Below are 19,822 nucleotides of genomic sequence, written 5' to 3'. Positions count from 1 at the left end.
TAGGGAGGTCCACCAAAACAGGTTGTCTAGGGTAATGGGCTGGATTCTTGAAATCATCTGGTCCCCATAATGAGGGAATTATGCTTGGAGCAGTCAGACAAAAAGCAGTGATTTTGGGACACCCATTTACCCCCCATCTATCATTCACACCTTTCACAGCTTCCCATAACAGAACATCCCAGTTTCCCTCCTGTGGTTTCAAAAGTCGTTTCAAAAGACCATTGGTTCTTTCTACAGTCCTGTTAGCTCAAGGGGAGTAAGGGGTGTGAAAAGTCCATTTAATCCCTTTACCTTTTGCCCAGTCCTGTAAAACTTTGTCAGTAAAGTGAGACCCATTATCAGATTGAATTTCCTGTGGTCTTGGGAAAGTTCCAAACCATCCCTGTAATGCTTTACAGTATTATCTCCTGTAGCTCTTTTAAAAACATCACTCTGGACCAACCCAGCTTGAGAAGCTTTGTCTAAGCATTCATTGTGAAGCTGCTGTTTGTGAACAGAGAAAGATGAGTGAGTGATGTGATGTTTGGAGGCTGTCTTGGGCAAAGTGATCACAAAAGAAGGTCTTGCTTCTTGGAGAAGTAAGGATAGGGGTCAGCAGCTCTGCCCCCTTGGACTTTAAGAGGGCAGACTAGGGCCTGTTTAGGAAACTAGTTGAGAGAGTCCTGTAGGAGGTAGTCCTTAAGGACAATGGAGTCCAGGAAGGCAGAAGGAAATCCTAGCTAGAGGTGCAGGAGCAGGGTCTCCTCAGGTGCTGAAAGATGAGTTGGTGGGAAAGGACAGTCTGGCTCAACAAAGAGCTCTGGTTGGAACAAGGGGAGAGAGATTTTATAATCTCTGGAAGAAAGGGCAGGCAACTCAGCAGGACTACAAGGATGCTATGAAGTTATGCAGGGAGAAAATCAGAAGGGCCAAAGCCCAGCTAGAACTTGATGTAAATATTGGTGAAAAAAACAACAAAAAATGTTTTTGCAAATACATCAGCAATAAAATGAGGGCCAGTGAGAATCTCCATTCTTTATTGTATGCAGAGGAAAACAGTGACAAAGGATAAAGAAAAAGCTGAAGCTAATGCCTTCTTTGTCTCAGTTTTTAACAGTAAGACCAGTTACCCTCAGAGTATCCAGTCCCCTGAAGTGGAAGACAGGGACGAGGAGCAAAATGAAGCCCTCATGATTCAGGAAGAAATGGTTAGTAATTGCTAGACCACTTAGCTGCAAGTCTATGGGACCAGATGGGATCCACCAAGGTTACTGATGGAACTGGTTGGAAGAGCTTTAAATCATTTTAAGACACCAAGAAGACACTTCAAATCATTTACCAACAGTCCTGGCTGATGGGGGAGGTGACTACAAGTTGGTAACTAACACATATCTACAAGAAGGGTCAGAAGGTGGATCTAGGGAACTACAGGTCAGCCTAACCTTGGTGCCAGAGAAGATCCTGGAGCAGTTCATCCTGAGTGCCATCATGTGCAAAACAGTCAGGATTTTGGAGGCCAGCCAGCATGGTTTTGTGAAATGCGGGTTCTGCTTGACAAACCTGATCTCTTTCTATGGCAGTGTGACACACTTAGTGGATGAGAAAAGCCTGTGGATGTTGTCTGCTTGAACTTTACTAAAACCTTTAACACTCTCCCACCAAATTCTCCTGGAGAAACTGGCTGCTCGTGGCTTGGGCAGGTGCACAGTTCTTGGGTTAAAAACTGTCTGGATGGCTGGGTCCCAAGAGTAGTGGTGAATGGAGGTACCTCCAGCTGGTGGCCAGTCACTGGTGGTGTTACTCAGAGCTCAGTACTGGAACCAGCGCTGTGTAATACCTTTATTGATGATCAGGTGCACTCTCAGTTAAGTTCATGCATGACACCAAACTGGGTGGGAGTGCTGATCTGCTGGAGGGCAGGAAGGCTCTGCAGAGGGATCTGGACAGGCTGGATCATGGGCTGAGGCCAATGGTGTGAGGTTCAACAAGGCCCAGTGCCAGGTCCTGCCCTTGGGTCATAACCCTAGGCAGCTCCACAGGCTGGTACAGAGAGGCTGGAAAGTGCCCAATGGAAAAGGACCTGGGAGTGCTGGTGACTGGCTGAACATGAGCCAGGGTGTGCCCAGGTGACCAAAGCATCCTGGCCTGGATCAGCAATAGTGTGGCCAGCAGGACCAGGACAGGGATTGTCCCCATATACTGGGCACTGGTGAGGCCACACCTTGAATCCTGTGCCAAGTTCTGGGCCTCTCAATTCAGAAAGGACATTGAGGTGTTGGTGAAGGGTCTGAAGCATAAGTCCTGTGAGGAGCAGCTGAGAAGAAAAGGAGGCTCAGGGGAGACCTTATCAATCTCTACAACTGCCTGAAAGGAGGATATAGCGAGGTGGGTGTTGGTCTCTTCTCCCAGCTAACTAATGACAGGACAAGAGGAAATGGCCTCAGATTACTATTGGACATTAGGAAAAAATTCATCAATGAAATAGAGTCAGGTATTGGAATAGAGTGCCCAGAGAAGTGGTGGAGTCACTGTCCCTGGAAGTGTTCAAAAAACATATGGATGTGGTACCTGGGGACATGGTTTAATGGTAAAGATGGTGGTGTTGCTGGGTTAATGTTTGACTTACTGACCTTACCAGGTTTTTTCAGCCTTAATGATGCTTTGATTCTGTTTTAGAACTCCATCAGAAACAGGCTGATGAAAAGCTTATTTTAGATGACTATCATAGCTTAAAATAAATTAAGTATTTCAGTAGAAGCAGTAATGTTTGTAGGACTTTGGCTAAAAATGAAGCCAGAAAAAACCCCCTCACTTGGATAAAATAAAGAGAAAGCTAACATGGAAAGAAAAAAGTCACTGGAAAACCAAACAAATTGCAAAGGACTTTATACACTGGCATTTAAAGAGTTGATCATTGCTCTTGGACAGAGAAAATATGTACACACTATTTTTAAAGAACAGAGGTAGATTACAATGTTTGGTTTTCATAGCAAACAGTACCATAACTTAATCTAATTTTTGATACATGTACAAAGGATTGAGAAGTTCACTCAACTTAGTATTTCTGACCTTTTCCTTTGTCAAAGATTTCAGTACTGTGAAACAGATTAATTAAATATGAAAGATGCAAATAAACAAGAAGAAGTTACAAACTATCATGGGACATGGTGGGGGGTTTTATCTTTAATTTTGCATAGAAGAGATGCAAGAAAGACAGTAGACTTTCTAAGAAACATACAGCTGTTTTTACTTTAAAATACAGTTACCAGAAATACAGAATTAGGGCACTTAAGGTACATTAAAAATAGTAGAACTGGTGATTGCACTGTCCTGGTATTTGCTATTGTCGTGGTTTGAAAGCAAAACGAGAGGCTCCAAATCAGAAATACAATTTAATAAGAAGAAAGGTAAAAAGGTAAAAAAAAAAAATGCAATAACACAAAGGACCACTGACAGAGTCAGAATACAACCTGAGCAGGATGGTGGAAGCAGTCCAGATGAGGTGGTCTTCCTGAAGCAGTGATCCTGTAGAAAGGTCCGGTGGCTCTGGTCCTCTGGGAATCCAGAGGGTAAGGGCTGCTTGTACTGTCCCTAATCCCAGATTATATCCAGGTGAGAATGCTTGGTTCCTCCCCCTGGGCAGAGCATCTCACAATGGGATGGTGAGTTGTGAAGTGGGTCCTTGATGGCCCATTAAACAGAGATAACTCCTGGAGGGAGTTACCTCTGAGTCATGGGCAAGGCGTTGATGGGCCATTAGCAGAAGATAGCCCAAAGGCAGGGGGCCTGGGAAGAACACTGCCCCACTTGGTTTAACAGTTCATGAAGATGGTGATAGAATAAAAAACTTCGTGTACATCCTACACTACAACCCAGGACAGCTATATCTAGGAACTATCAAAAATGTTTGTTCTTCCTAGGTCCCTTTCTGGGTCCCACATGCTCAGTTTTTTTCTGCTTAAGCTGGAACTTTCAAGACCTGCCTTACTTCACTGTTATATTAATGATGCTGATATTCTCATAGGGTTTGTCAGTTTTGGGATTGACTTTGACATTTGAGATTCTCTGAACAACTTCCATTTTTTTAGTCACCCATCCAAACACGCTCTGCTTGTTGTCAAGCCACGGCTGTTTGAGAGCATAGGAGAAAAAGAAAAGCATATTAAAATAGAAAGCAGCATGTAGATAGGTACCAAACCAAAAAGAAAGTGTACATGGATACATTTTGTGTGTCCAAACTATGGAACCTAACACCCTGTAAATACTAGCATGCAGGTAAATCTAGAATGCAGCTAACACATATTCATATGCATTTGAACTTACCTTTTGAATTACTTTCTTAAAGTACTACAGAAGTCACATTCTACCAGTGCAGTAGCATTGTATAGTTTATTTTAAAGTGTATTCTCAGTTCACAGAAATGTTGTTTCAGTCTCTCTTCCATGGTATTTTCACAGAGGAATTTTAAGTGCCAGTACAGAATGCTACCCAATTCAATACTCATATAGTATGCCAAATTTGAATATAAGCTCTCACACAATTTAATAAACCTCAGAACTATGGTAAATGGGTGTTTTTTTAAATTACTTTGTGCAGTGGTCTGGTGTGTCTCTCGGGACCCATGTCTCGCGTCCTGGCTAGCCCTGGCACCGGAGACGCAGAATAGGTATAGTTCCATATCCTGGGATACGTCCCCGATCCTGTGGGTCGTTGCCCTGCAGAAGCGTGAACAGTGGTGAGGAAAAAAGGAAGGACTCTTATGGGGAACTTCAGCTGGGGTTTATTAAGCCCACATGGGACTTCACACCCAGAGAGTTTGCCCACAAAAGCGGGGTTCCTCTCTGTACAGCACCTTATAAACAGGGGAGGAGCAGGGAGTAGGGTACAGCTTGGAACCAATCCAGGGTGTGAAGGGTGTGACTCTGTACATAAATAACAAATATAACAAATCAATAATGCAAGGGAGGGGACAACCAGGACCCTGTCCAATCACTCAACACCCTCACTGGAACCTTCTAGACCCAGGGTGAGGCTTCGAGGTGATGGACTGGAACCAGGTGTCACATAAATGATGATTGATTAAAAACAATAACTGGGGTAAACCATAAAGGGTTAAACATAGGGGTACATGGAACAAACCATTATAACTTATAAAAAACAGTATAAAACAAGGAATAAATAATACAGAAAACTGATAAAACCAAAAAGCATACCACTACAACTTTGAAGTGCTATAAGAATGTAGTTTTTCTAAGTGTTACTTTTAAGGATTTAGTTTTTATGTCTTAGATTCACATACCAAAATTTCTACTGTTTGCTCTGAACTTATATACAGATCAAATGAAATTTTCAAACCTGAACAATGGCTTCTTTATATAGCTACAATTAGACAATATTAGACAGACATCCTGGCACCATGTCCAAACCCCAAACAATCTAAGCAATATCTAGGTTTCCATCAAGTTTAAACCAGTGTTATTAACATAAGATACTCTAGTAATACATAATTGCAAACATGCCTAGGAATTTTATACCACCCTCACTCCATTTAAAGGCAAAAGGCCTCTTGATCACAAGTGATGGAAAAGTATTTCTGTCTCGTAAGGGACAGTTTCAGTGAAGCCTACATACTACACATTGTGTGCATCATTTCTTTGTAAAGCAAGTACTAGTGCGTTCCTTTTTTATGAGAAAAAAGTTGATTTTTTACTATCTAGGTAGCCTCTCGGGCCTTAAATTGAGCTTTTAGTATTACTTACAGTTGGCACTACTGTTATAAAAAACTGGGATCCATTGGTATTTGGTCCTGCATTAGCCATGCTCTGTGTGTATGGTCTGTCATGTCATAAAGTTGAATGAAACTCATCTTCAAATTCTCCTCCCTAAATACTTTCCCCTCCCATTCCTGTACCAGTTGGGTCACCAGTCTGAATCATGAAACCCTGCACAGAAATTATATGTTATCACATTATTGCATAGAATACATAACCAGTAGTGTTATATGCTAGGTGACATTTTTTCAAACTTACTTCAAACCTTTCAACAAAATGTGTTAAAATGTTGTGTGTAAGGGAGAAAGCATTTAAGGCTTTTTTAAGTGTCTATCAAGTACTTGTGAAAAAGCAAGGTTACCTGCTATTCCTGCTAGTGAAGGACAGAAACCTGACTATCTCTACCTTTTGCAAATTCTTAGGCTCTATTACTTGATTCTGGTGTGACAGAAATAAGAAGCCTTACAAGAAAGGCCTTATGACATGAAGCAATGTTGTAATTCAAGCAGGATAACAACTCATCTTTCAATTTTCAGTTTTCTGCTACCTTATCAGTTGCAGAAAAACTACTAAACTTTAGTAAGTGCTAAAGCTGTTTAGAACATCAGAGTTGTTCAGAATTTACAAGGAACTCTAAAGCCAGTCCAACAATCCTGTGTGCAAAAGGGAAATGTTAACATAGGACTGACCACCAGAGTGCATTATGTAAATTAACAAAAAATTAACATGCTGCAAGTTACCTTGATGATATGGTGAATTATGTGTCCATTTTAGTAACCATTCCTGCTGTTCACACAGAAGTTTTCCACTGTTTTGGGGCACCTAAAATCATGTAACAGAAAACACAGGCTATAATAATATTTGTCTGATGACAAGGCCATAAAGATTTCAGCTGGAACTAAGAACCTATTGTGCTGTGCAGTGTTTCAGGACTCTGTAGGAAGGGATTTTGCCAAATAAGGAGAAAACAAATCTCCACCTCCTCAAACCCAGAGCTGAAAGCAAAAATCTTGAGAAGTACAAAGCTACATTATTACACAGAAAGGCAGCAGCCATATTGATAGCACAGGGATGTTTTAGCTGTTGCTGAGCAGGGCATATGCACTGTCTTATGCACAGAGGCCTTTACTGCTCCTCATCCCAACCCACCAGTGAGGAGGCTGGGGCTGTAGAAGGAATTGAGAGGGGACCTAGCTGAAACAGCTGAACCCAGCTGACCACAGGGATGCTCCATTGCACATATGGCATCATGTTCAGCATATAAAAGCTGAGGGAAAAAGCAGGGGACATGCAGAGTAATGGTGATTTGCCTTCCCATATACCCACCCCATGTGATGGAGCCCTGTTTTCTTGGAGACAGTGGAACATCTGCCTGTCCATGTTCCTTGTTTTGCTTTGCTTGGGTGCATGCCTTTTGCTTTCCCTATTAAACTGTCTGTAGCTCACAACTTGCAAGTGTTCTCACTCTTACTTTTCCAGTGCTCTCCCATTCCACTAAAGGGGATGTGAGCAAGTGGTTCTGGGGGGTTTAGTTGCTGGCTGGGGTTAAACCATGAGAGCCGGAAACCAAATCTGTCTCCTCAAGGCCTAGTTCAAGGCGCCACTGACTATAGGTTCCCCAGCTTTCTATCTGCACTACTCGTTTTGTAGATAAATTATGTTTGCTCCATAAGCAGAAAGTTTTTCACTCTTTTGCCTCTACACTTCTTTTAAGATATACATGCAAAGGTGTTGAGTGTTGCATGTGAGAAGTAAAAATGTAAAATTAAAATGTTTTATTACTATAGAACTTGCAGTCAGTAGAGTCAGTTATTCTTTGAAACTACTCACCAACATTGTTTGGTGAAGAGATGGAATCTTATTGTTGATGAAATAAAAAGGGCCAACCACTTCACCTTTGTGATTTGATTTTTTACTTGAGAGTTACTACCAAAGTGAAATTTTTTTATGGCAGCTCTTCAGCTATTATAAAAATGATTAGCAGCCAGAGATCTACACTGATGGGTTTACACAGTCACATATTTTCCCAATAAGGAGAAAATGGCCAAGTTGAGTCCACAGCTGTAGAGTTACTCTAACTATGAAAAGGAACATTAGCTTGGGTTTTAGTGACACTCTAAGCTATCTTGTGCAAAAGAGCATCAATGGCATAACTAATGGAAGAGACTAGATGATAGTCACAGTTCTTGTTGAGCAGTACACAGTCATTCACAATTTTATTTCACAACAAAATGACTGAAGAATTCAAGGGTGTACAGAGCCATATCCTATGTGCTCTTCTTTAAAGTTTTAATCACACTAATGAGATTTTAAATTAAAGCTCAGCTGGGAGAAAATACTACAATAAGAAAGGACAAATCTAACAATAACCAACCCTAGTAATGCTGTATTTAAAATTGCATACAGAACATAGCAGTGAAGCACCTTGCAATACTGTGTATGCAGATATGACACATTAGCATGAAAATTAAAAAAAAAAAAAAAAGAATTAATGTAGCTTGGCCTGTCACTCACTGGCAAGAGCTGTACCATTACTTCAACCTATTTACTATAATTATGAATTCCAGAAACTAGAGCCTGATGCAAGGAAACACTGGTAAAGACTGCAGTAAGTCTGGTAGCCCTAGAGGGTAGAATTGAGGTTGCCTTACCTGTGCTTATGACCAAACATGAATTTGTTTTTGGAAAAGCATGGGAGTACATCTACATCATTTAGGTTTCTATACATCACAATATATTATATAAATTTCCTGTTAAATAACAAAATATTTGCAATTTTTGCATCACAAAGGAAAGAGGAAGACACTGATTTTAGCAATTGTCACACATAAAACTTTTCAATTCTATGCCTAGTTTTGGATATATACAACACTAGTATTATATGCTCGTATAAATGTTGTATTGCTTTTAAAGGAGCTGCAATAACAAAGTGTAGTACACTGGCCACATTTGGAAGTTGCAAATATTATTCTGGCTTGCACAGACCTGCTGCCAAATCTACTGCTGCTGCCACCATCATCATTCTTTTTCAAAATCTATGCAATACAGAGCTTACACAGAAGAGTATCATGACCTATCCAAGAACAAAAGTTAAGAAAGGAATACCCTCCCTGAACCAACAACTAAATAAACTCAAATACAATTTCAAAAACTCCTGTGCCCCAGACTGTTATTTAGACCTATTTTTACCCTACTTTATTTTTGTTTGTTAAGAGTCACATTTCTACCTTGGCATATTAAGAAACTCATGAAACAAAGACAGTAGAAAAGGGGAAAGAAAATAATTATTTCTAGCATGAGATAAGTGTCCTGATTTAGGGCAAATTTGGGAGGAAACCTCCAAATGGGGTCCCTCTGGAAAAGCAAATCCAAATGGCCCCTCCCTCAATTGGTCCAGGAAAAAAATCTTAGAGAAAAGTGGAAAAAACTTTATTTAACAAACAAAGTACCCATGAGCATACAGAATGAACAATAAGAAACAACAAAACCTCTCACTGCTCTGAAGAGAGATCACAAAATTGAGAAAAGTCCTTGCCATGGGTGTAGCTCAGCTTGCTCAGTCTCTTATCAGTCCCTCCAGTGATGGAAAATGCCATCCTGGGCCGTGGTGGGCCACAGGTGTGAGCTCCCGGTGCTCTTCTGGGTTTTTCAGTCCAGAGCAGGTTTAAACAGTCCCAAGAAAAAGAGAAAAAAACAGTTCAGGGAACTTCTCTGCCTCAGTCAGCTAAAAAATAACTAAAAGCAAAGGAGATCTCTGTCCCGCTGTCTCTGTGCTAAAGACAACACAGTCCAGGAGTGGAATGCGGAGAAGAGTGTGCAGTTTTTGAAAACAAACTGCACCCTTCTTCTTCCCCCCCTTGCTCTCAGAACCAGTCATAAAGGTACAGAACACAATATCCAACACAAACAGAACAGACGACTGGGAATACAAGCATCATAAAGTCAGCCTAGAACAATAAGTCTTGGATACTGCAACCACAAGGAACAGAAGAAAGCAACAAAATCAAAACAACAGAAAAAACAGCAAGTACATACTCAACAGGAAAAAGCTTGATATTAATATCTCCCATGCTTGTGTGGATGATGGCACTGTCTGACACTCTTTTGGGACCTTCTGCCCGAGTGGCTGCCATCACCTCTTCTTTAGAAGGTTTCTCAATAAATACATCTCTGTCAGAATCTGCACTCTTCATGTCTTATGGTTCACATTTAGTAAACTGAAGCACAAAAGAACAGAAGAACAGAAGATTAACTGCTTTTTCCTTTTCTTCTCTTAAAATACACACCGCTCTGCACCCAACACATCAGTATAATTATTCAACCTGCTGAACACTCAATTCAATTTGAAATGTACAAGAACAATTCATAGACAGTCTATCATTGCACTGCTGTGTTGTGTTACCAGCATTTCCACAGTCACAAATTCCAGTAAAACTACGTGCAAATCCAAGTAACTTTTAATAATCTGTTATCTTCAAACTTTCCCCTTTACAATAGGAGTCTGCACTAGTTCAGCATCTTTTCTTTAAAATGAGGTGGAGAATATCAGGCTGTTCTGCTATACTCAAAATTGGCAGGTTTTATGCCAAAAGGATTAGTTGTGCTTTGTAGTTGTGCTACAAAGTTAAAATAAACCCTTATTCCAATACTGCATTAATATAAAACTATAGAAACCCATCAAATTTAAGGCATAACAGACAGACCAATCTCTAACTTCTATGGCTATGACCTCTCAAATCAGCTACTAACCACTCTGAAATTGCTTGTCTGTTTGGTTCCATCTCACCTAAAAACCGAATTGTGAACAGGAAGATGATTTCTTCTTTTTTGGTTGCCTTTAATGTCCTTAGTGTTACCAAGTCTTGATTCTGGTCTGAAGTTTTTCTCTATTATATTTTTTATGCATACAGTTACTTATTGTTTCTTTATAAAATCTGGTTAGTTTCTTAAATGTTCTTACTTAGGTTTTTTTTTCAACAAGAACAAAAGGATATCATCTTCTTGGAGTGATTTATTAAAAAACTATGGACATTGATCTAATACCAATATCCAACTATGACGGACAAAGACTCTCTAACAGTTTAAAGTTAGAAAGTGTATGTTTATTACGACGCCGGGCAGCGTGAGGGATAGCTCCCAGAAACACACGCGCAATTTACAGATCATCACAGGGTCTTTTATCTTCAGGAGTATTGAATACACAAACTACAAATGCATATTCATAGCTCTGATACCTCCCATTCCCCGCTTCGTATGGTAATTAGCCCAAAAAGCCATCAAGCATGCGTAGTTTGTTCTTTGAAATGGGTCGGTGGTCTTTTTAATGGGGTGGGGTCCCAAAATGATGAAGTAAGATTGTCTTCCTCAGCTCTGACTTTTTAACCTTTAGTGTTCATGACAGCTAAATCCTGTTTTTCCCAGGACTGTTTGATTTATGATTGTATTGTGTTCATAGGGCCTATTGATTATTCAGGATGCAGAAGCCCTAGTTTGACAGTTCTCATGATTTATCAGTTCCTTCAGTCTGGCTTCTGTTAGCAAAAGGGAAGTCCTAGCTACATTATCTCAGCACTATCTATTTTGACTACAGTCTTCAATGCCTCATTTTCCCCACTTCTCTTTTTAAAGTGAGTAAATTCTTTTACTCAAAAGAGTCTTTCTCATCAATCCAATCTGTACAGCTAGTGTCTCTTAAGACCAAGCCATACGCTTTTGATAATGAGGTTAAGGCTGCTATTCGTCGTAGCATCCTTCAGTTCCAAGCAAGCATCACAACAGATAAAACTAAACTTATACTAACCAAAATAAGCAACACAACTATAGGGTGGACTAAGGCATTTAGTATACCAGTTGCTCCTGGAGACCACCCAAAAGCGCATCCCACCAGTGATGGGACAGATGTTCCTCAAGCCTCTTAAATACTCCTTTGATGGTTTCTGTGTCATAGTGAATTGTAATTAATGTCCTTCTTCCCTCTTCTTTAATTTCCTTTAAGATTTCTTTCAATCTGGGATGTTCCTATGGGTTATCTTACAGGAGCCCGATAGGAAAAATCACATCCCTTAATTCTAACAAAATTGCAAACACAGCATGCTGTCTTTGGACAGACACAACCTTGCCCTGTATACACCAGTGAAGTTTTTTTTGTTCGTCTCAAAGTGACAGATCTTAACTGTCTTCTTGCAGTACAGGGCTCTAGATTAACAGTTTGCCATTTTCCTTCAATTTCTTGTGCTCACATTCGGTGTTCAGAAGGGTACAATACAGTTCCCTCATGATTTAATCTTTAGGGGACTATTGGCATGTATAGTTAAAACAAAGGCTGTCACTGTACTAGTCACAGGGTTATAGGTGAAATACTCCCACCCTGTTCCTAGCACCCCAGTGAGAGATCTCTAGATGGCACCTGGGGATCACAGCCTTTCTATTACAGGTATTTGAGTCATACTCTTTTATTGCACACCCCTCTATTTTGAGTCTAAATGGAGGACATTTCCTTCCCATAACCCTTAGCATCTTATTTAAAGCCTTACGAGAGTAAGCATCATAAGCTTTTCTTTGGCACCTGTTTATCTCAGTCACATTGTACCTACGCAGTATTGCATTGACCCTTGTTATGGTTAAGCTTATTACAGCAATAATTACAACTTTCCACATAGTGTCTATAATAACTATTAGTCCATCTATTTGTGGTTCTCAGTGAGCTTCACGGTGGTCTTTTAGTTCATCGTCGCCTGGTGTGATCTTCCAGATTCCTTTTGGAGCTTTCTTCACTCGGGAGTGATGGATCCAGGCCTTCTGTTCTTTGATCTTGATTGTAGTGAAAGTAGTAAGAAGCATCTGGAATGCTCCTTCTCACTGTGGTCCCAAGAACTTTTCTGCAAAAGACTTAATTTCTAGGTTGTCTAATTTTTTGTTTTGAGCTCCAGCGACATATTTCTTAAATTGTCTATTTAGGGCCACCATATACTTGTGGCTCTCTATCTGGGGATATGGTGGCTGGAACTCTACCCCCGGTATTATTTTTGCAACCGTGCTTTGGTTACTTCTCGGGCTGTAGCCGTTCTAGTAGGCAAGGCTTCTGGCCATCCTGAAAAGGTATCAGTTAACACCAATAGGTAACGATATCCTCCCTTCCTGGGCAGCTCTGTAAAATATTGTTGCCCAGGTCCACAGCCTTTCCCAATTTGTCCCATTTTAGGCTTTGGGATATTTTTGGGATTAGTTCGGAGGCAAAGACCACACTGACGGGTTACCTGTATCACTGTACCTTGTAACTTTCTGGCCACAATTCTTTCTTTCAAATAACTATACAAGATGTCTATTCCCCAGTGTGTTTTCCCATGTTCTCATTGCACTAATGGCCATAACAAATAGGATGGTACTACAAGCTTCTCTTTCTCTGTCATGGCCCACCCTTCCTGATTATAATTTGCTTTCTCTGCTTTAATAAGTTTTTTTGTTTTGTTTTGTTTTGTTGTTTTTTTTTTTTTTTTTAATCCTTTATATTATATACTGGCTTACCTTTAATTGAAATTTTTCCATCTGGGATAAGTGCTGCCTCAATTGTCTCATCGGGTACCTCACCTTTAGCTGCGTCATTTGCCTCTCTGTCCACCAGCATATTCTTCCAATTAGAGCTCACTTTTTGATGCGATCTGTGCCATCCTCTCAAGTAGTTGCACAGCATCTAGCAGCTTTAGGATTTTTTCCAAATGGCTCCGTGTGCAAGGACTACCTCAAAGGCATACCTTGAGTAGATGTCCAGCCTTCTGTGCAGAGGTGTTGGTGGGCAATGGTCCAGACTCTATTACCTCTCTGCTGATGGTAACTGCATACCCAGCATGCCTCTTTCCACTGACCACGTAGCTGCTTCTGTCAGTAAACCAGGTCTCCTTCAGATCCAGGTGACTGGAGTAGGTGGTTTCGATGGTCTCCAGGCAGTCGTGGATCACTGGTTCTCCTATGCTCCCGCTGAGGAAGGAAGCTGGGTTCACGATGTTAGTTACCACAATCTTAGCTTGGTACATTAGGAATCTCTGTGGGGAGATCTAATGTCCTCCTTTTCTTCAAGGACTGCAGACATTCTATGGGACACTAGCACAGGCATCTTCTGGCCTAGAGTGAATTCTGAGGCACTCTGGCCATCCTTTAGGAGCCGTGTACTCACGTCTCGAAGTCCGAGGGCTGGAGCTGACATGACGGCCTTCTTTAGCTGGTCAAAGGCCTGAATAGCTTTCTTAACCCAGGTAAATGACTGTTTGCCTCATCAGCTGGGCTTTCTTCTGGGATCTGCGAGCCCAAAAAGTTTAGGAGGCTTACCGTCCAGTCCACTCATGTTCCCTGGATCTGGGTAGCTATTAGGAGGTCTTCTGCATACTGGAGCAACTGTTTGCAAGCTGCTCCCCAAATATCTTCCATCCAGTTTGAGGTTCTCCTGTGCAAGGACCACCTCAAAGGACTCAAATGAAAAGATTTTCTGGCTGGCTTTATGGAGAGGGAGGCAAAAGAAAGCATCTGCACATCTAAAACAATAAATGAGTTAACAAGATATAAGGGTTAGCAACTACTGAATACAAGCCTTCAGTTATCTTGTTAACAGCTAAGTTATGACTTGTCAGGCTTCTTTACTGGCACGATAGGAGTGTTGAAATTAAACTGACACTCCTTCAGTAGTTTTATCTTTAAAAAGTTTTCTTTGCCCTGCCGGCATGTCAGGAGCCTACACTCCAGGAAACACCTAATCTATTTTCTTTTTATTATTATTATTATTATTATTATTATTATTATTTTCAATTTTTTTGTTATCTACATTAAACTTAACAGTTTTACATATTGTTGATTCTTTACCTCCAAAATAATTTTTCTATTTTTAAATATTACTTTTGCCTCCAGCTGCTTTAGCAGATTTCTGCCCAAAAGTGCAGATGGAGCATTAGGCATATAAAAATCGATGGATTCTCTATTGTTTCCCCAATTTAAACTTCAATGATTTGTAAATGTAAGCCTTTTTTAGGTTGGCCAGCCGCTTCTTTTACTATTACATAGTTACTGGTTACAGGTGTTAGGGTTTTATTGCCCCGGTGTCTTATCAAGAATTTTATTTCTTTTTTTTCTGTTATGGCATCAAGCAGCAATTGGGATCTGGTAAATGCTGCTTGATTACAAACTTCATTTTCTTAGCAACCCCTATTGGATCACTTCGATAGCCTTTAGCACCCTTTTCCCAAATCTCTAAATCAATTGAGGAAAAGGGGACCTTAATCAATTTTGTAAAAGAAAACCCCCATACAATTGCCTAGACACTTAATCCAAATTACTGGTTATTAATGTTTAGGGTTTCTGAAATTCCGTTTCTGGGCAGGGGAACTCTTTGAACCAGCTTTTCAATTCTTGTTCCTTCTATTCTTAAAACAAAAAGTTAGCAATATGTTTTCTTTAAAACAAGGCTCGAAGCACCAGCTGTTGAAGAAAGAATTTGTGTTTACATAAAAAAGGAAAAATTCTTTTTATTTAAAAGAAAAACCCACGCGATTACCCAGACACATAATTCAAATTACTGGTTATTAATTTTTAGGGTTTCTGAAATTCCATCCCTGGGCAGGGGAACTCTTTGAACCAGCTTTCCAATTCTTGTGCTTAAAACAAAAAGTTAACAATTGAAGAAAATTTGCAATCAATTTCTTATACACTGTCCCCCTTCACCAAAACCTGTTTATGTGACAGCAATTTTTTTTAGGCTCACAAAACAATGGGTTCAAAAACACTCCACAAATTTTTGCACTGAGGAAAAAGCGGGGGGTTTCTCGATCAGGCAGTTTTGGCTCTTTTTACAATTAAAACTGTATTCTACAAACAAACAATAGTTAAAACAAACACATCAGGCTTTTTCAGAATTTCAAAGATACAGCCGGAGGCAACAAATCTCCCTGCCGGTTACCGGGACAACCCAGATTCCTGCCTGATCACTGTGATATCTCAGGAGAATGCTTGCAAAGAGCACACAAAAAAAACCACCCAAAACTTTTTTTTTTTTTTTCCTTAATAAACAATAAACAGTTTACCCACCCACAGATGTTTTTCTATTGAACAGCACACTGATTAAAATCACACTATCAGTTATGCAGTCAGAAATTACAGCGCTCTCCGTGACACCCTCCAGTCACGGCCCAAGCACATCCCCCCCGAATTCCTCTGCTTTTCAGCAGAGATATCCTTCCGCGGATCGGCGGGGGTTTTAAAATCTCTTAAAAACAAAAACACTTACAACACAAACTTTCACAATTCACACACATACGGTACACAAATTAAGCACTAAAAACAAAAACACTTACAACACAAACTTTCACAATTCACACACATACGGTACACAAATTAATCACAAAGAAAACCCAAACAGACACGAATACACACACATCCAGCGTTCGCGACCGCAACTCAAAACGGGACCCTGTTCACCTCAAAAATTCAAGCTAGCCTCTCAGATTATGAATTACCAAAGTGCACCTTTAAACTACAAGCCAAATTGGAACCAATACAATAGCTCTGTGCTGCCGCTGCTTTCCCCTGGAATGCAGCCCACAGTGACCAGCGTTACCTGGACAAACCAAAGATGGAGCCACTACGCCCCCAATACCAGCATCTCTATGCTGCTGCTGCTTCCCTTCTGGAATGCAGCCAACAAGTGACCAGCTTTACCTGGAACACAACAACACAACAACAATACTCCTCGGAGATTCCAAAACCCAGGCCTCTGCTTTGCATAAGACGTCTCTTATGACTTATAAGCCGCCTCTATTCAAAGGTACCTTCATTCAATACATTTTTCTTTAAACATACCTTTTGTCCGTAGTTCCAGGAGGTTCAGGTCTTTCCCCGGGTGGACGGTAAGGTCTGAGGAGCCCTCACCCCGAAAACTTCCGGGTGGGCTCCCTGAGGGGTCCTAGACCCCACCGGCCCCACGGCCAGAAAGAGCAGCTCTCCTGGCTGGCTCGCCAAAATGATTTATTAAAAAACTATGGACATTGATCTAATACCAATATCCAACTATGACGGACAAAGACTCTCTAACAGTTTAAAGTTAGAAAGTGTATGTTTATTACGACGCCGGGCAGCGTGAGGGATAGCTCCCAGAAACACACGCGCAATTTACAGATCATCACAGGGTCTTTTATCTTCAGGAGTATTGAATACACAAACTACAAATGCATATTCATAGCTCTGATACCTCCCATTCCCCGCTTCGTATGGTAATTAGCCCAAAAAGCCATCAAGCATGCGTAGTTTGTTCTTTGAAATGGGTCGGTGGTCTTTTTAATGGGGTGGGGTCCCAAAATGATGAAGTAAGATTGTCTTCCTCAGCTCTGACTTTTTAACCTTTAGTGTTCATGACAGCTAAATCCTGTTTTTCCCAGGACTGTTTGATTTATGATTGTATTGTGTTCATAGGGCCTATTGATTATTCAGGATGCAGAAGCCCTAGTTTGACAGTTCTCATGATTTATCAGTTCCTTATCAGTTCCTTCAGTCTGGCTTCTGTTAGCAAAAGGGAAGTCCTAGCTACATTATCTCAGCACTATCTATTTTGACTACAGTCTTCAATGCCTCAGGAGGAATAAAAATTTATGAAAAAATTACAGCTGTTTCTATTTAATGTATAGATAGTTCAAGATAAAAATTCTAAATATACTTGCAATATAAAGGGACTCCTTTGTAAAAGCTGCATTTACAACTACAAAAAGCACAAGAAAGGTGCAAAGAGAAAAACAAAAAATAATGTAGAGAAATCAATACAAGAATGGAGCTATTTAAATAAGAACCACACACCCCCCATGTAAAACCTGGTCGTTTTAAAAGCTGGGCAGATTACTATTGGATCTGCCTGAATATTCTGGAGAACAGGATTTTCAGATGCCTTCATCTCTATAGTGATCGCTGCACGATGTTTCTTTGCTACTCCTTGGAACAAAGCCAGTTGCATCATTCTGATGTTCTCTTGTTTTCCCAAGATAAAAATACATCTGAAGTACAAGATGTAAAGAGATGTAATGTTCAGCTGCTCACAGTTGGAGAATATCTCCTGTTTGACTGTTAATATTCAGAGCAAAATTTCAAAATCCTCTCAAAACCATTATTTACTAATTGTTCTTATGATGTTTCTCTATTTAAACTTGCTACCTTAATTTACCAGTCAGCCTCCTTATGCGATAAAATCCCAACTAAATGATCCACCTTTACTTTACATTATCCCATCCAGTTAGCCAGATATTAATTAATTACACATTTTTAATACATGTGTGCTTGCCATGTTTTCTCCTCATTTGTCTAAGCTCTAATCTGCAGTGACTCTTTACAAAGAATGGGAGTACCTTCTCTACAGTGTAATGTAAGGCTCTCAAATAACAACACAAAAAGATTAGACACCTCCACAGTCATATCAAGTTTTAAATATACTCTAAGTTTCATTGAATAAAGACTTTAAAACAGAAATTTATCTCAATGTGTGTCACTGGAACTTACCTGCTAGTCTCTACATTTATGACCTTAATGCCCAACATTGTTCCATAGAGAACAAAGTGTCCAGTTTCATAAAAAAATATATTAATTAATCTTACTGCATTCACTTTCTCCAGCTCACGCTCAACTGCCATACATCGGCCAAACTCCATGTCAGGCAGTTGTTGTCTCATCTGCTGAAGTTCAGTAAACATCTACAAAAAAAAAACCCCAGCACTACTATATTAACATATTTTAAACTTTTTATCCAGTAAAACACTGATTCACATTATTAGAAAATACTGAATTCAAGTGAGATTACTCCTCTCAAACTTAACTGAAGGATTTAAGTAAATAGAAGTAATACTGTCTTTACTTTAACGATAGAAAAGGCATGTTGTAGGACTAGGCTTAAGCACATGAAAGTATGCAGTTGTCCATCAAGTTCCTTAGAAGACGACAAATTTAATTCATTATTATGATGTTATTTGCAATGGGCATTTTTTCACCATCTTCCACAATTGCTTTCTAGTAAAATGTAATCAACAGCATGAAAACACAAATGAAAATCAACAACGCTTTCACTATGCAGGTAACATAAACCAGTAAGAATTCATTTTGGGGCAAAGGAAGCTGAGACAAGCAAGAGAACACAGAAGGCCTTTTTTGCAAGAAAAATATAGGAAGGAAGCTTGCCTTTAGAAGGAAATGATAGCTTACATGAATGTGCTGGCAAACAAATTCAAGTAAGCAGGGAAAACATTTCAAAGAAGGAGAAACAAGACAAAACTCACACTCAGAGATTCATCAAAGACTCTCATGAGCTTTCCCATCAGAAAACAAAAAATTCTAACTTTTCTGTCAGACCCAAGAGTGGCCATTTTCTTGCCATCAGGTGAAAAACTTATACTGGATGGGTAAGCCTTGCATTTAGCAAAACTTATACTGGATGGGTAAACCTTGCATTTAGCAAATTCATGTAGATCAGTATCCGTTTTATACTCCCAGTTCACATTCTTGGGAAATTTATATTCATGAGGAGTACCAGTCCAGTACTCAATCATTCTGGACTTGACTTTGTAGACAGGGTTCAGGCATATCTGAGTAAGCAGGGACATATGGAGTTTATAAAAAACATGAAGTGGCTGGTTATTTCCTCATCCATCATTGTTGTGGTTTGAAAGCAAAACGAATGAGAGGCTCCAAGTCAGAGATATAATTTAATAAGAAGAATGGTAAAAAAGGTAGAAGTAAAATAAAATAAATGCAATAACACAAAGGATCACTGACAGAGTCAGAATACAACCTGAGCAGGATGGTGGAAGCAGTCCAGGTGAGGTGCTCTTCCTGAAGCAGTGATCCTGTAGAAAGGTCTGGCAGCCCTGCTCCTCTGGGAATCCAGTGGATAAGTGCCCTTGCACTGTCCCACATACCAGCTTATATCCAGGTGAGAATGCTTGGCTCCTCCCCCTGGGCAGAGCATCTCACAATAGCATGAGAAGTGTGAAATGGGTCCTTGATGGCCCATTAACAGAGATAACTCCTGGAGGGAGTTACCTGTGACTCATGGGCCATTA

At 40.1% G+C, this 19,822-nt stretch overlaps 1 long non-coding RNA gene across 4 annotated transcripts; it reads right to left on the bottom strand.

Moving 5' to 3' along the window:
* Positions 1-3,034: 3,034 nt before the first annotated feature.
* On the bottom strand, positions 3,035-19,820 carry LOC310922175. 4 transcript variants are annotated; one of them, XR_014592323.1, is made up of 6 exons: positions 19,552-19,820; positions 18,365-18,460; positions 9,786-9,967; positions 6,491-6,572; positions 5,739-5,921; positions 3,035-4,694 (listed from the first exon to the last, which is right to left on the bottom strand). It is a non-coding gene; the product is annotated as an uncharacterized lncRNA (long non-coding RNA). The 4 variants fall into 4 exon arrangements; XR_014592325.1 differs by lacking the exon at positions 5,739-5,921 and having other exon boundaries at positions 3,035-4,107; positions 4,567-4,694; XR_014592324.1 differs by lacking the exon at positions 5,739-5,921.
* Positions 19,821-19,822: the final 2 nt, after the last annotated feature.

The sequence above is a fragment of the Zosterops lateralis genome (genome assembly GCF_965231275.1).
Source record: "Zosterops lateralis genome assembly, chromosome: W".
In the NCBI taxonomy this organism is placed as follows: domain Eukaryota; kingdom Metazoa; phylum Chordata; class Aves; order Passeriformes; family Zosteropidae; genus Zosterops; species Zosterops lateralis.
The sequence above is the reverse complement of the archived record's forward strand: the minus strand, read 5'-3'. Positions and strand labels throughout refer to the sequence as shown.